Source organism: Arachis ipaensis, chromosome B5 (assembly GCF_059453495.1).
Source record: "Arachis ipaensis isolate K30076 ecotype BB chromosome B5, ASM5945349v1, whole genome shotgun sequence".
Taxonomy (NCBI): Eukaryota; Viridiplantae; Streptophyta; class Magnoliopsida; order Fabales; family Fabaceae; genus Arachis; species Arachis ipaensis.
The window spans coordinates 137,952,991-137,967,575 of record NC_142440.1 but is presented as its reverse complement, the minus strand read 5'-3'; the positions used below and the strand labels follow the sequence as shown (position 1 = coordinate 137,967,575).

At 36.6% G+C, this 14,585-nt stretch overlaps 1 non-coding gene across 1 annotated transcript; it reads right to left on the bottom strand.

The window, feature by feature from the left end:
- Positions 1-7,176: 7,176 nt before the first annotated feature.
- On the bottom strand, positions 7,177-7,284 carry LOC148565916 (small nucleolar RNA R71). Its single transcript, XR_015884337.1, has one exon. It is a non-coding gene; the product is annotated as a small nucleolar RNA R71 (small nucleolar RNA).
- Positions 7,285-14,585: the final 7,301 nt, after the last annotated feature.

Genomic DNA, 14,585 nt, shown 5'->3' with positions numbered 1-14,585 from the left:
AAATAAATAAATATAAGTATGCTTAATTATTCTTTTATTTTTAACGCTCTAATACTCTAATACCATGTCATGATACCACTCATCCCAAAAGTTTCACCTGATGAGAAAAAGTAATACTAATGATTATATCTCTAATACTCCCTAAACCTCCATTGTACACATTGTATAAATATTTCATTGGCTCCTCATACTTTCCCAATATAATTATATAGTACTAAATTTTCACGGGAGAAAAAAAATTAATAACTGCATTTTATTTTCTATTGGTGGTTATTAGACTCGATTCACATGTGATTCAGTTCATCTAAACAATATTTTTTAAGTTAATTAAAAAAAGTTAACTTCTGATAATATTCTGGGATTAGTTTTTGTTCTCATATGTGGAGACATATACATCTTTGATCACTTGACAGAAACTCCATAATATCATAGAATAATGTTCATATAGTTAGTTATTGTTTAGATATATAATTAATTATTTACGGCACGTAATAATTGAATCATTATGCATAATGATTGCAAATAAACCAGCCAGCGCAGCCAACATTAACAAGCTAAGCAAAATAGTAGTATATTTTATTCTTAACAGTTGCTCACTCACATGCATGCATTCTACAATAAGCATACGTTTTGCATGTTTGGTCCCTTTTCCCTTAATTTTAAAACTAATTATCAATGTTACGTTGTTGCTATATTGCACAAGCTATAAACCCTAAGTCTATGGTTAGATTATGCATTTTTCTTGGGAATATTAGGATAAGCCTTATTTTAAGACATGATTCTATAGATAGGCTAAAGGTGGTGACTAACTTTTAAATTACTTAAACAATACCAAAATTTAAATTTTATGTTGTGTATGGAATAATAAATTTAGAAAGATCACACTTATGTTAGACTGGATATTAATTAGATTTTAAAAAAATTATAATTTTTTTGTGGAGATAATTTTTTCACTAACAAAAAATTCTTAACATATTTTTCTAAGTCTTTATTGTGCATTATAATCATTCAAATTTTTGTAGTTATCATTCTGACTATTATTCTTTAACCCTTTTCTAAATTGAAAGTTTCCACTCTCAACCAAAGGATTGACCCAACTTAGGATCTAGATTAGCACTTCCGTAGCATCTTCCATTTTCGTGTTATACTAATTTTCACATGTTAATCCAAATAGATTATTTATTCAATTCATGTGAAACGGGCATGAAAAAAAAAAAAAAAAAAGGGGTTCTAATTCTATGAATCCTCTAATTGTAATTATGATGTCATGATAGGGGCTTTTGTGTCCAAACAAGTTAAGAGGGAAAAACTAAAAGGGCTTTGAGTGGACCCGTTAGAGTATGGGCTTTCATCTCATAATTCACTTTGGAAAGCACAAAATAATTTTGGGAATTTCATAATTTTGCATACGACATTCACTTTTTGGCCTTTTGCACTGTCTCAGGAAATTTACTGTATATCTATCACTTCTACCAAAAAGTGGCTGTACTCCATTTTCATCACCTTATATTCGTTTTTCTGAACATGTTTGTTGTACATCACTATAGGCTGTAGTGGTAATTAAGCAACTTACATTTTTGAAAAATTAAAAAAATCAATGTATATAATTTTTAGACAATATGTAAGTTTACTATTTAAATATTATTTTAATTTTAATGGTCAAATAATAACAACAAAGAGGATTATATGGAGGTCTCCTAAGGAAAAGTCTAGGGAGCCAGCAATTTTATTAGTATATAGCCAGCAGAGAAAGGTGAACCATTGGATGAAATCTCACATCAATCTCACACTATTAGATCATCATTAATGGCTATTTGATGGCTACTAATCACAAAAATTGCTGCCCCCTAACATTGCTCGTCTCCTAAATCTTATCTACATTACTTGGTTTCTATTAAGGTTCTGCAAGATAATTTTTTTTAATAGCGAAATATTCGTATGATAGAAACTAAAAAACAAAAGAAAACATCAAGGCTTTTATTTTCATTTACTTTGAGCGGTAAAAGTTGGTGAATTATTTTTCAATTATTTTCTTTTCTTTTTTTTCCCTGATGTGCAACAAATAATAAAGTGTGAAAAATAGGAAATTTTACAATGGGTTTTTTATATGGTAATTATTCATACCCAGACTTAAAACATGAGCCTAGTCATAAAACATGAGCCTAGTCAGGGACGGATTTAAAAATATTATTATGGGGTCAATAACATATATAATATTAAAAAATTATGCAAAATATTATATAATGTAAAATGTTTTACAAAAATATATCGATAGAAAATATATTTTAAAATACAAATTAAAAAATGTGGATGTACTTTTTATTAATGAAGTAGTCGATTCTTTGTACCATAAAATTCATTGATAATAGAATCTGTGTCAAATTTTTCAACAATTTTCTTTTTAATATAATTAAAAGACAATTAGTAAGAAATTCATTTTTCATTTTGTTTTTGAGTTATTCTTCACAATATTATCTCTCAGTTGTAGCAGTTGAAACAGAGAGAATTAATACCAAATGAATCAAGAAGGACGCTTACAAAAAGAAAAAAAATTCACTTTATGGGATTTAAAAAAATTTATTTAATTAAAAGATATTAGTAATAATATCTTTTCAGATTTTTTTTAATATTGTTACTTACTTTTTAGATATTAGAAATCATTAATATTTAGGTTAGACTGAACTTTTATTTATACTAGACTAAATACTAAATAATTTTTTAAAAAAATGAAATCGTACTTAATAACGTATTACTATTAATCTTTTTTGTAAAAACTCAACCCCGCGCGCGCGTATGTCCGTCCCTGAGCCTAGCCCAATAAAGTTGACAGGCTCAACTACAGAGGTAGCCTCCACCCGACCTCCTATAGAGGTCGGGACCTTCTATAAAGATCGGATTCGACGAAATTGGGCAGCTCATGCTTACCCACGTAAGTAATTACCTTTCCGAATCTCTCACTCACTTTTAGAAGAGAGATCTTGATGAGCGGATAATTTATACGCTTTTTGGCATTGTTTTTAGTATGTTTTTAGTAGGATCTAGTTACTTTTAGGGATGTTTTCATTAGTTTTTATGTTAAATTCACATTTCTGGACTTTACTATGAGTTTGTGTATTTTTCTGTGATTTCAGGTATTTTCTGGTTGAAATTGAGGGACTTGAGCAAAAATCAGATTCAGAGGTTGAAGAAGGACTACTGATGCTGTTGGATTCTGACCTCCCTGCACTCAAAGTGGATTTTCTGGAGCTACAAAACTCGAAATGGTGCGCTTCCAATTGCGTTGGAAAGTAGACATCCAGGACTTTCCAGTAATATATAATAGTCCATACTTTGGCCAAGAATAGACGATGCAAACTGGCGTTCAACGCCAGCTCTCTGCCCAAATCTGGCGTCCAGCGCCAGAAAAGGAGCCAAAACCAGAGTTGAACGCCCAAACTGGCACAAAAACTGGCGTTCAACTCCAAGAAGGACCTCTACACGTGCAACACTCAAGCTCAGCCCAAGCACACACCAAGTGGGCCCCGGAAGTGGATTTATGCATCAATTACTTACTTCTGTAAACCCTAGTAGCTAGTTTATTATAAATAGGACATTTCACTATTGTATTTGACATCTTTTGATCAGCTTAGGATCTTAGGATCATCTTTGGACGCCTGGTTCTTAGATCAGAGGGGCTGGCCATTCGGCCATGCCTGGACCTTTCACTTATGTAATTTTAACGGTAGAGTTTCTACACTCCATAGATTAAGGTGTGGAGCTCTGCTGTTCCTCAAAGATTTATGCAAAGTACTACTGTTTTCTATTCAACTCATCTTATTTCGCTTCTAAGATATTCATTCGCACTTCAACCTGAATGTGATGAACGTGACAATCATCATCATTCCCTATGAACGCGTGCCTGACAACCACTTCCGTTCTACATTAGAATTGAATGAGTATCTCTTAGATCTCCTAACCAGAATCTTTGTGGCGTAAGCTAGAATGATGGCGGCATTCAAGAGAATCCGGAAGGTCTAAACCTTGTCTGTGGTATTCCGAGTAGGATTCAATGAATGAATGACTGTGACGAGCTCCAAACTCGCGATTGCAGGGCGTTAGTGACAGACGCAAAAGAATAGTAAATCCTATTCCAGCATGATCGAGAACCGACAGATGAATAGCCGTGCCGTGACAGGGTGCGTTGACCATTTTCACCGAGAGGATAAGATGAAGCTATTGACAAGGGTGATGCCTCCAGACGATTAGCCGTGCTGTGACAGGGCATTGGATCATTTTCCCGAGAGATGACCGAAAGTAGCCATTGACAGTGGTGATGTATCACATAAAGCCAGCCATGGAAAGGAGTAAGACTGATTGGATGAAGATAGCAGAAAAGCAGAGGTTCAGAGGAACAAAAGCATCTCTATTCGCTTATCTGAAATTCTCACCAATGAATTACATAAGTATTTCTATCCCTATTCTATTAATTATTATTCGAAAACACCATTATCGATTTATATCTGCCTAACTGAGATTTGCAAGGTGACCATAGCTTGCTTCATACCAACAATCTCCGTGGGATTCGACCCTTACTCACGTAAGGTATTACTTGGACGACCCAGTGCACTTGCTGGTTAGTTATGCGAAGTTGTGAAGATATGTTTAGACCATGGTTATGTGCATCCGTTTTTGGTGCCATTGCCAGGGAATCAATTTCGAACAACAATTCACAACCTGAGTAGCAATTTCGCATACCAAGTTTTTGGCGCCGTTGCCGGGGATTGTTCGAGTATGGACAACTGACGGTTCATCCTGTTGCTCAGATTAGGTAATTTTCTTTTTGTTTTCTTTTCAAAATTTTCTCAAAAATATTTCAAAAATTTCTTATCTGTTTTCGAAAAAAAAATGTTTTCAAAAATATTTTTTTCAGAATTTTTAAGAATGAATTCTAGTGTTTCAGGATGATTTGTTGAATCCTGGCTGGCTGTAAGCCATGTCTAATCTTTTGGACTGGGGTTTCAACTTACCATCACAAATGAAGAGATTTTCACACACTTAGTTGCTCTATACATGAAAAGTATCCATATCTGCTGAAGCTTGGCTAGCCATTGGCCATGTCTAGTGTTTTGGACCGGAGCTTTCATTGAAAGCTTGGCTGGCTAGTGAGCCATGTCTAATTCCTGGACTGAAGCTTTAGACTAACATGGCAAGATTCCTGGAATTTATATTAAAAATTTTGGAATCCTTATTTTCCTTTTTCAAATTAATTTTCGAAAAAATCCAAAAAAAATTAGAAAATCATAAAAATCAAAAAAATATTTTTTTGTGTTTCTTGTTTGAGTCATGAGTCATGTCATAAGTTTGGTGTCATTTGCATGTGCATCTTGCATTTTTCGAAAATTTCATGCATTCATAGTGTTCTTCATGATCTTCAAGTTGTTCTTGGTAAGTCTTCTTGTTTGATCTTGATGATTTTTTGTTTTGTGTTGTATGGTATTTTTCATATGCATTCTTGAATTCTTAGTGCGTAAGCATTAAAGAATTCTAAGTTTGGTGTCTTGCATGTTTTCTTTGCATTAAAAATTTTTCAAAATTGTGTCTACGATGTTCATCTTGACATTCAAAGTGTTCTTGGTGTTCATCTTGACATTCATAGCATTCTTGCATGCATTCATTGTTTTGATCTAAAAATTTCATGCATTGCATAATTTTCATGTTTTTCATAAAAATTTCAAAAATAAAAAAAATATCTTTCCCTTTTTCTCCTCATCAAATTCGAAAATTTGAATTGACTTTTCAAAATTTTTAAAATCAAGTTGTTTCTTATGAGTCAAATCAAATTTTCAATTTTAAAATCTTATCTTTTTCAAAAATCAAATCTTTTTCAAAATTCTTAGTTATTTTCGAAAATTCCAAAAATATTTTTCAAAAATCTTTTTCTTATTTTTATATCAAATTTTCGAAAATAACAATAACAATTAATGTTTTGATTCAAAAATTTCAAGTTTGTTACTTACTTGTTAAGAAAGATTCAAACTTTGAGTTCTAGAATCATATCTTGTGATTTCTTGTGAATCAAGTCATTAATTGTGATTTTAAAAAATTCAAATCTTTTTCAAAAACTAATTTCAATCATATCTTTTCAAAAATATCTTCTCATCTTATCTTTTTCAAAAATTTGATTTCAAAATATCTTTTCTAACCTCCTAACTTCTTATCTTTTCAAAATTTGTTTCAACTAACTAACTAACTTTTTGTTTGTTTCTTAACTTTTTCAAAACTACCTAACTAACTCTCTCTCTCTCTAATTTTCGAAAATATCTTCCCTCTTTTTCAAAAATTTCTTTTTTATTAACTAATTATTTTTATTTTTGATTTTAAAAACTTTCGAAAAATACTAACATTTTTCAAAAACCATTTTCAAAAATCACTAACTCTTTTTCAAAAATATTTTTCGAAAATTCTCCCTCTCCCATCTTATTCTATTTATTTATTCATCTACTAACATTTCATCTCACATCTCAACCCTCCTCACAGTTGTGTTTCTTCCATTATATTACATTCTTTGTCTCCCCCTCTTCTTCTACTCACACAGGGATCCCTATACTGTGGTATAAAGGATCTCTATTATTATTATTTTTTCTGTGCCCTCTTCTTTGTCATATGAGCAGGAGCAAGGACAAGAATATTCTTGTTGAAGCAGATCCAGAACCTGAAAGGACTCTGAAGAGAAAATTAAGAGAAGCTAAATTACAACAATCCAGAGATAACCTTTCAGAAATTTTCGAACAGGAAGAGGAGATGGCAGCCGAAAATAATAATAATGTAAGGAAGATGCTTGGTGACTTTACTGCACCTAATTCCAATTTACATGGAAGAAGCATCTCCATTCCTGCCATTGGAGCAAACAACTTTGAGCTGAAACCTCAATTAGTTTCTCTGATGCAGCAGAACTGCAAGTTTCATGGACTTCCATCTGAAGATCCTTTTCAGTTCTTAACTGAATTCTTGTAGATATGTGATACTGTTAAGACTAATGGAGTAGATCCTGAAGTCTACAGGCTCATGCTTCTCCCTTTTGCTGTAAGAGACAGAGCTAGATTATGGTTGGATTCTCAACCCAAAGACAGCCTGAACTCTTAGGATAAGCTGGTCACGGCTTTCTTAGCCAAGTACTTTCCTCCTCAAAAGCTGAGCAAGCTTAGAGCTTATGTTCAAACCTTTAGACAGAAAGAAGGTGAATCCCTCTATGAAGCTTGGGAAAGATACAAACAGTTGACCAAAAAGTGTCCTTCTGACATGCTTTCAGAATGGACCATCCTGGATATATTCTATGATGGTTTATCTGAGCTATCAAAGATGTCACTTGACACTTCTGCAGGTGGATCCATTCACCTAAAGAAAACGCCTGCAGAAGCTCAAGAACTCATTGACATGGTTGCTAATAACCAGTTCATGTACACTTCTGAAAAGAATCCTGTGAGCAATGGGACGCCTATGAAGAAGGGAGTTCTTGAAGTTGATACTCTGAATGCCATATTGGCTCAGAATAAAATATTGACTCAGCAAGTCAATATGATCTCTCAGAGTTTGCATGGAATGCAAGCTGCATCCAACAGTACTCAAGAGGCTTCTCCTGAAGAAGAAGCTTATGATCCTGAAAATCCTGCAATAGCAGAGGTGAATTACTTAGGTGAACCTTATGGAAACACCTATAATTCATCATGGAGAAATCATCCACATTTCTCATGGAAGGATCAAAAGCCTCAACAAGGCTTTAATAATGGTGGAAGAAACAGGTTTAACAATAATAAAGCTTTTCCATCATCCACTCAGCAACAGACAGAGAACTCTGAACAAAATACTTCTAATTTAACAAACTTAGTCTCTGATCTATCTAAGGCCACTGTAAGTTTCATGAATGAAACAAGATCTTCCATTAGAAATCTGGAAGCACAAGTGGGCCAGCTGAGTAAAAGGATCACTGAAATCCCTCCTAGTACTCTCCCAAGCAATACAGAAGAGAATCCAAAAGGAGAGTGCAAGGCCATTGACATAAGCATCATGGCCGAACCTGTGAGGAGAGGAGAGGACGTGAATCCCAAGGAGGAAGACCTCCTGGGACGTCCAGTGGTCAATAAGGAGCTTCCCTCTGAGGAACCAAAGGACTCAGAGGCTCATCTAGAGACCATAGAGATTCCATTGAACCTCCTTATTCCCTTCATGAGCTCTGATGAGTATTCCTCTTCTGAAGAGAATGAGGATGTTACTGAAGAGCAAACTGCCAAGTTTCTTGGTGCAATCATGAAGCTGAATGCCAAATTATTTGGCATTGATACTTGGAAAGTTGAACCTCCCTTGTTCATCAATGAACTAAGTGATCTGGATCAACTGACATTGCCTTAGAAGAGACAGGATCCTGGAAAGTTCATAATACCCTGTACCATAGGCACTATGATCTTTAAGGCTCTGTGTGACCTTGGTTCAGGAAGAAACCTCATGCCCCTCTTTGTAATAGAGAAACTGGGAATCTATGGGGTGCAAGCTGCTAAAATCTCATTAGAGTTGGCAGACAATTCAAGAAAACAGGCATATGGACAAGTAGAGGACGTGTTAGTAAAGGTTGAAGGCCTTTACATCCCTCCTGATTTCATAGTCCTGGATACTGGAAAGGAAGAGGATGAATCCATCATCCTAGGAAGACCTTTCCTGGCCACAACAAGAGCTGTGATTGATGTTGACAGAGGTGAAATAGTCCTTCAATGGAATGAGGACTCCCTTGTGTTTAAAACTCAAGGATCTCCCTCTGCAACCATGGAGAGGAAGCAGAAAAAGCTTCTCTCAAAGCAGAGTCAACCCAAGCCCCCACAGTCAAACTCTAAGTTTGGTGTTGGGAGGCCACAACCAAACTCTAAGTTTGGTGTTGAACTCCCATATCCAAACTCTAAGTTTGGTGTTGGAGAGTCTCAACAATGCTCTGAACATCTGTGAGGCTCCATGAGAGCCCACTGTCAAGCTATTGACATTAAAGAAGCGCTTGTTGGGAGGCAACCTAATTTTTATTTATCTAACAATATTTTTTTTAGTTATATGTCTTTATAGGTTCATGATCATGTGGAGTCACAAAATAAATATAAAAATTGAAAACGGAATCAAAAACAGCAGAAGAAAAATCACACCCTGGAGGAGCATCTGCCTGGCGTTCAACGCCAGAACAGGGCATGGTTCTGGCGCTGAACGCCCAAAATGGGCAGCTTCTGGGCGCTGAACGCTAGAACACGCCAGAAATGGCACACAAATGGGTGTTGAACGCCCAAAATGGCCACCAACCTGGCGCTGAACGCCCAGAGTTGTGTGCAAAGGCATTTTTACATGCCTAATGGGTGCAGGGATGTAAATCCTTGAACACCTCAAGATCTGTGGACCCTACAGGATCCCCACCTACCTCCACTCACTTCTTCTCACCACTCTCTTTCACACAATCCCATAAACCTACCTCATAAACTCCACCTACCTTCAAAAATTCAAAACCAATTTCCCACCCAAACCCACCCATATGGCCGAAACCTTTCCCCCCTCCCTTCCCTATATAAAGCCCCCCATTCTTCATCAAATTCACACAACACACCCCTCTACACCCTTCTTGGCCGAAACACTTCCCACTCTCCCTCTCCTCCATTTCTTCTTCTTCTTCATCTATTCTTTCTTTTATTGCTCGAGGGCGAGCAAAATTCTAAGTTTGGTGTGGTAAAAGCATAAGCTTTTTGTTTTTCCATTACCATTGATGGCACCTAAGACCGGAGAATCCTCTAGAAAGGGGAAAGGGAAGACAAAAGCTTCCACATCCGAGTCATGGGAGATGGAAAGGTTCATCTCCAAAGCCCATCAAGACCACTTCTATGATGTTGTGGCCAAGAAGAAGGTGATCCCTGAGGTCCCTTTTAAACTCAAAAGAAATGAGTATCCGGAGATCCGACATGAAATTCAAAGAAAAGGTTGGGAAGTTCTAACAAATCCCATCCAACAAGTCGGCATCCTAATGGTTCAAGAGTTCTATGCCAATGCATGGATCACCAAGAACCATGATCAAAGTAAGAACCCGGATCCAAAGAACTATGTTACAATGGTTCGGGGGAAATACTTAAATGTTAGTCCGGAGAATGTGAGGTTGGCATTTAACTTGCCCATGATGCAAGGAGATGAACGCCCCTACACTAGAAGGGTCAACTTTAATCAAAGGTTGGACCAAGTCCTTATGGACATATGTGTAGAAGGAGCTCAATGGAAGATTGACTCCAAAGGCAAGCCGGTTCAACTAAGAAGATTGGACCTCAAGCCTGTGGCTAGAGGATGGTTGGAGTTCATTCAATGCTCAATCATTCCCACTAGCAACCGGTCTGAAGTTACTATAGACCGAGCCATCATGATCCATAGCATCCTGATTGGAGAAGAGGTGGAAGTTCATGAGATTATACCTCAAGAACTCTACAAGGTGGCTGACAAGTCCTCCACTATGGCAAGGTTAGCCTTTCCTCACCTCATTTGCCACCTATGCAATTCGGTTGGGATTGACATAGAGGGAGATATCCTCATTAAAGAGGATAAGCCCATCACTAAGAAGAAGATGGAGCAAACAAGAGAGCCCATTCATGGAGCTCAAGAGGCGTTTGAAGCTCATCATCATGAGATCCCGGAGATGCCTCAAATGCACTTTCCTCCACAAAACTATTGGGAGCAAATCAACACCTCCCTAGGAGAATTGAGTTCCAATATGGGACAACTAAGGGTGGAACATCAAGAGCACTCCATCATGCTTCATGAAATAAGAGAAGATCAAAAAGCAATGAGGGAGGAGCAACAAAGACAAGGAAGAGACATAGAAGAGCTCAAGGACATCATTGGTTCCTCAAGAAGGAAACGCCACCATCACTAAGGTGGATTCATTCCTTGCTCTTATTTCTTCTGCTTTTCGTTTTTTTTTCTATGTTATGTACCTAATTGTGTTTGTGTCTTCATTAAATGATCATTAGTAGTTAGTAACTTTGTCTTAAAGTTATGAATGTCCTAGGAATCCATCACCTCTCTTAAATGAAAAATGTTTTAATTCAAAAGAACAAGAAGTACATGAGTTTCGAATTTATCCTTGAACTTAGTTTAATTATATTGATGTGGTGACAATGCTTCTTGTTTTCTGAATGTATGCTTGAACAGTGCATATATCTTTTGAAGTTGTTGTCTAAGAATGTTAAATATGTTGGCTCTTGAAAGAATGATGACTAGGAGACATGTTATTTGATAATCTGAAAAATCATAAAAATGATTCTTGAAGCAAGAAAAAGCAGCAAAGAACAAAGCTTGCAGAAAAAAATAGGCGAAAAAAATAGAAAGAAAAGCAAGCAGAAAAAGCCAAAAGCTCTTAAAACCAAGAGGCAAGAGCAAAAAGCCAATAACCCTTAAAACCAAAAGGCAAGGGCAAATAAAAAGGATCCCAAGGCTTTGAGCATCAGTGGATAGGAGGGCCTAAAGGAATAAAATCCTGGTCTAAGCGGCTAAACCAAGCTGTCCCTAACCATGTGCTTGTGGCGTGTAGGTGTCAAGTGAAAACTTGAGACTGAGCGGTTAAAGTCAAGGTCCAAAGCAAAAAAAAAGAGTGTGCTTAAGAACCCTGGACACCTCTAATTGGGGACTTTAGCAAAGCTGAGTCACAATCTGAAAAGGTTCACCCAATTATGTGTCTGTGGCATTTATGTATCCGGTGGTAATACTGGAAAACAAAGTGCTTAGGGCCACGGCCAAGACTCATAAAGAAGCTGTGTTCAAGAATCATCATACTGAACTAGGAGAATCAATAACACTATCTGAACTCTGAGTTCCTATAGATGCCAATCATTCTGAACCTCAATGGATAAAGTGAGATGCCAAAACTATTCAAGAGGCAAAAAGCTATAAGTCCCGCTCATCTGATTGAAGCTATGTTTCATTGATAGTTTGGAATTTATAGTATATTCTCTTCTTTTTATCCTATTTGATTTTCAGTTGCTTGGGGACAAGCAACAATTTAAGTTTGGTGTTGTGATGAGCGGATAATTTATACGCTTTTTGGCATTGTTTTTAGTATGTTTTTAGTAGGATCTAGTTACTTTTAGGGATGTTTTCATTAGTTTTTATGTTAAATTCACATTTCTGGATTTTACTATGAGTTTGTGTGTTTTTCTGTGATTTCAGGTATTTTCTGGCTGAAATTGAGGGACTTGAGCAAAAATCAGATTCAGAGGTTGAAGAAGGACTACTGATGCTGTTGGATTCTGACCTCCCTGCACTCAAAGTGGATTTTCTGGAGCTACAAAACTCAAAATTGCGCGCTTCCAATTGTGTTGGAAAGTAGACATCCAGGGCTTTCCAGAAATATATAATAGTCCATACTTTGGCCAAGAATAGACGATGCAAACTGGTGTTCAACGCCAGCTCTCTGCCCAAATCTGGCGTCTAGCGCCAGAAAAGGAGCCAAAACCAGAGTTGAACGCCCAAACTAGCACAAAAACTGGCGTTCAACTCCAAGAAGGACCTCTACACGTGCAATAATCAAGCTCAGCCCAAGCACACACCAAGTGGGTCCCGGAAGTGGATTTATGCATCAATTACTTACTTCTGTAAACCCTAGTAGCTAGTTTATTATAAATAGGACATTTCACTATTGTATTTGACATCTTTTGATCAGCTTAGGATCTTAGGATCATCTTTGGACGCCTGGTTCTTAGATCAGAGGGGCTGGCCATTCGGCCATGCCTGGACCTTTCACTTATGTAATTTTAACGGTAGAGTTTCTACACTCCATAGATTAAGGTGTGGAGCTCTGCTGTTCCTCAAAGATTTATGCAAAGTACTACTGTTTTCTATTCAACTCATCTTATTTCGCTTCTAAGATATTCATTCGCACTTTAACCTGAATGTGATGAACGTGACAATCATCATCATTCCCTATGAACGCGTGCCTAACAACCACTTCCGTTCTACATTAGAATTGAATGAGTATCTCTTAGATCTCCTAACCAGAATCTTCGTGGCGTAAGCTAGAATGATGGCGGCATTCAAGAGAATCCGGAAGGTCTAAACCTTGTCTGTGGTATTCCGAGTAGGATTCAATGAATGAATGACTGTGACGAGCTCCAAACTCGCGATTGCAGGGCGTTAGTGACAGACGCAAAAGAATAGTAAATCCTATTCCAGCATGATCGAGAACCGACAGATGAATAGCCGTGCCGTGACAGGGTGCGTTGACCATTTTCACTGAGAGGATAAGATGAAGTCATTGACAAGGGTGATGCCTCCAGACGATTAGCCGTGCCGTGACAGGGCATTGGATCATTTTCCCGAGAGATGACCGAAAGTAGCCATTGACAGTGGTGATGTATCACATAAAGCCAGCCATGGAAAGGAGTAAGACTGATTGGATGAAGATAGCAGGAAAGCAGAGGTTCAGAGGAACGAAAGCATCTCTATTCGCTTATCTGAAATTCTCACCAATGAATTACATAAGTATTTCTATCCCTATTCTATTAATTATTATTCGAAAACACCATTATCAATTTATATCTGCCTAACTGAGATTTGCAAGGTGACCATAGCTTGCTTCATACCAACAATCTCCGTGGGATTCGACCCTTACTCACGTAAGGTATTACTTGGACGACCCAGTGCACTTGCTGGTTAGTTATGTGAAGTTGTGAAGATATGTTTAGACCATGGTTATGTGCATCCGTTTTTGGTGCCATTGCCAGGGAATCAATTTCGAACAACAATTCACAACCTGAGTAGCAATTTCGCATACCAGATCTCAACAACCCTAATATAAAGGGACGGTTATCCACCATCAGAAGTGGAATTACTTCAGCGGTGGTTATTAGCTCATTTTCTATAAATATACTGATACTCTTCAGGTATAGTTAAGTTCCAATAGATCAAAAACCTACTTAACCTCTTGCTAACTTAGGCATCGAAGTGTCTTGCAGGAACCACCCCCCACCTTTCCAAACACACAACTCGGACGACGGCTCTCTGATGCAGGACAAGTCGAAGATCACTCCCTTGAACATTTAGGCCTCGCATTCGAACCTAAACATCATCCGATTTCAAGTAACCCCCGAAACAGTAATAATGTGGACTTCTTGGTAGAAGTTATATATGTGCATTCTTGTTTTGTTCCAAATTCTTTTATTATTGCATTGTTAGCATTTAGCATGCTTAAACAAACATTACTACAAAAATTATTTCTAGCGACAATAAAAATAGTCGCTAATATATTTAACAACAATTAAAAATTAATTATTTTATATTTTGTCACTAAAAAAATTTAGCGATAATTATACAACTATCAATAAAGATCTTTTAAATAGCCACAAAAATATGTAATTATCATTCTAACACATAATAATAATGACAAAAATATAATTACATAAGTTAAATAAGACATATAGTGGTTATTATATTATTACCGCTAAAGATAATTTTTGTTGCACTGAAGAGGTTGTAAATTGTAGTGAAATAATAAATCATATGTTTTGGTTTTGCAAAGTATATGTATATTAAATTTATTTTGGAAAAAGATT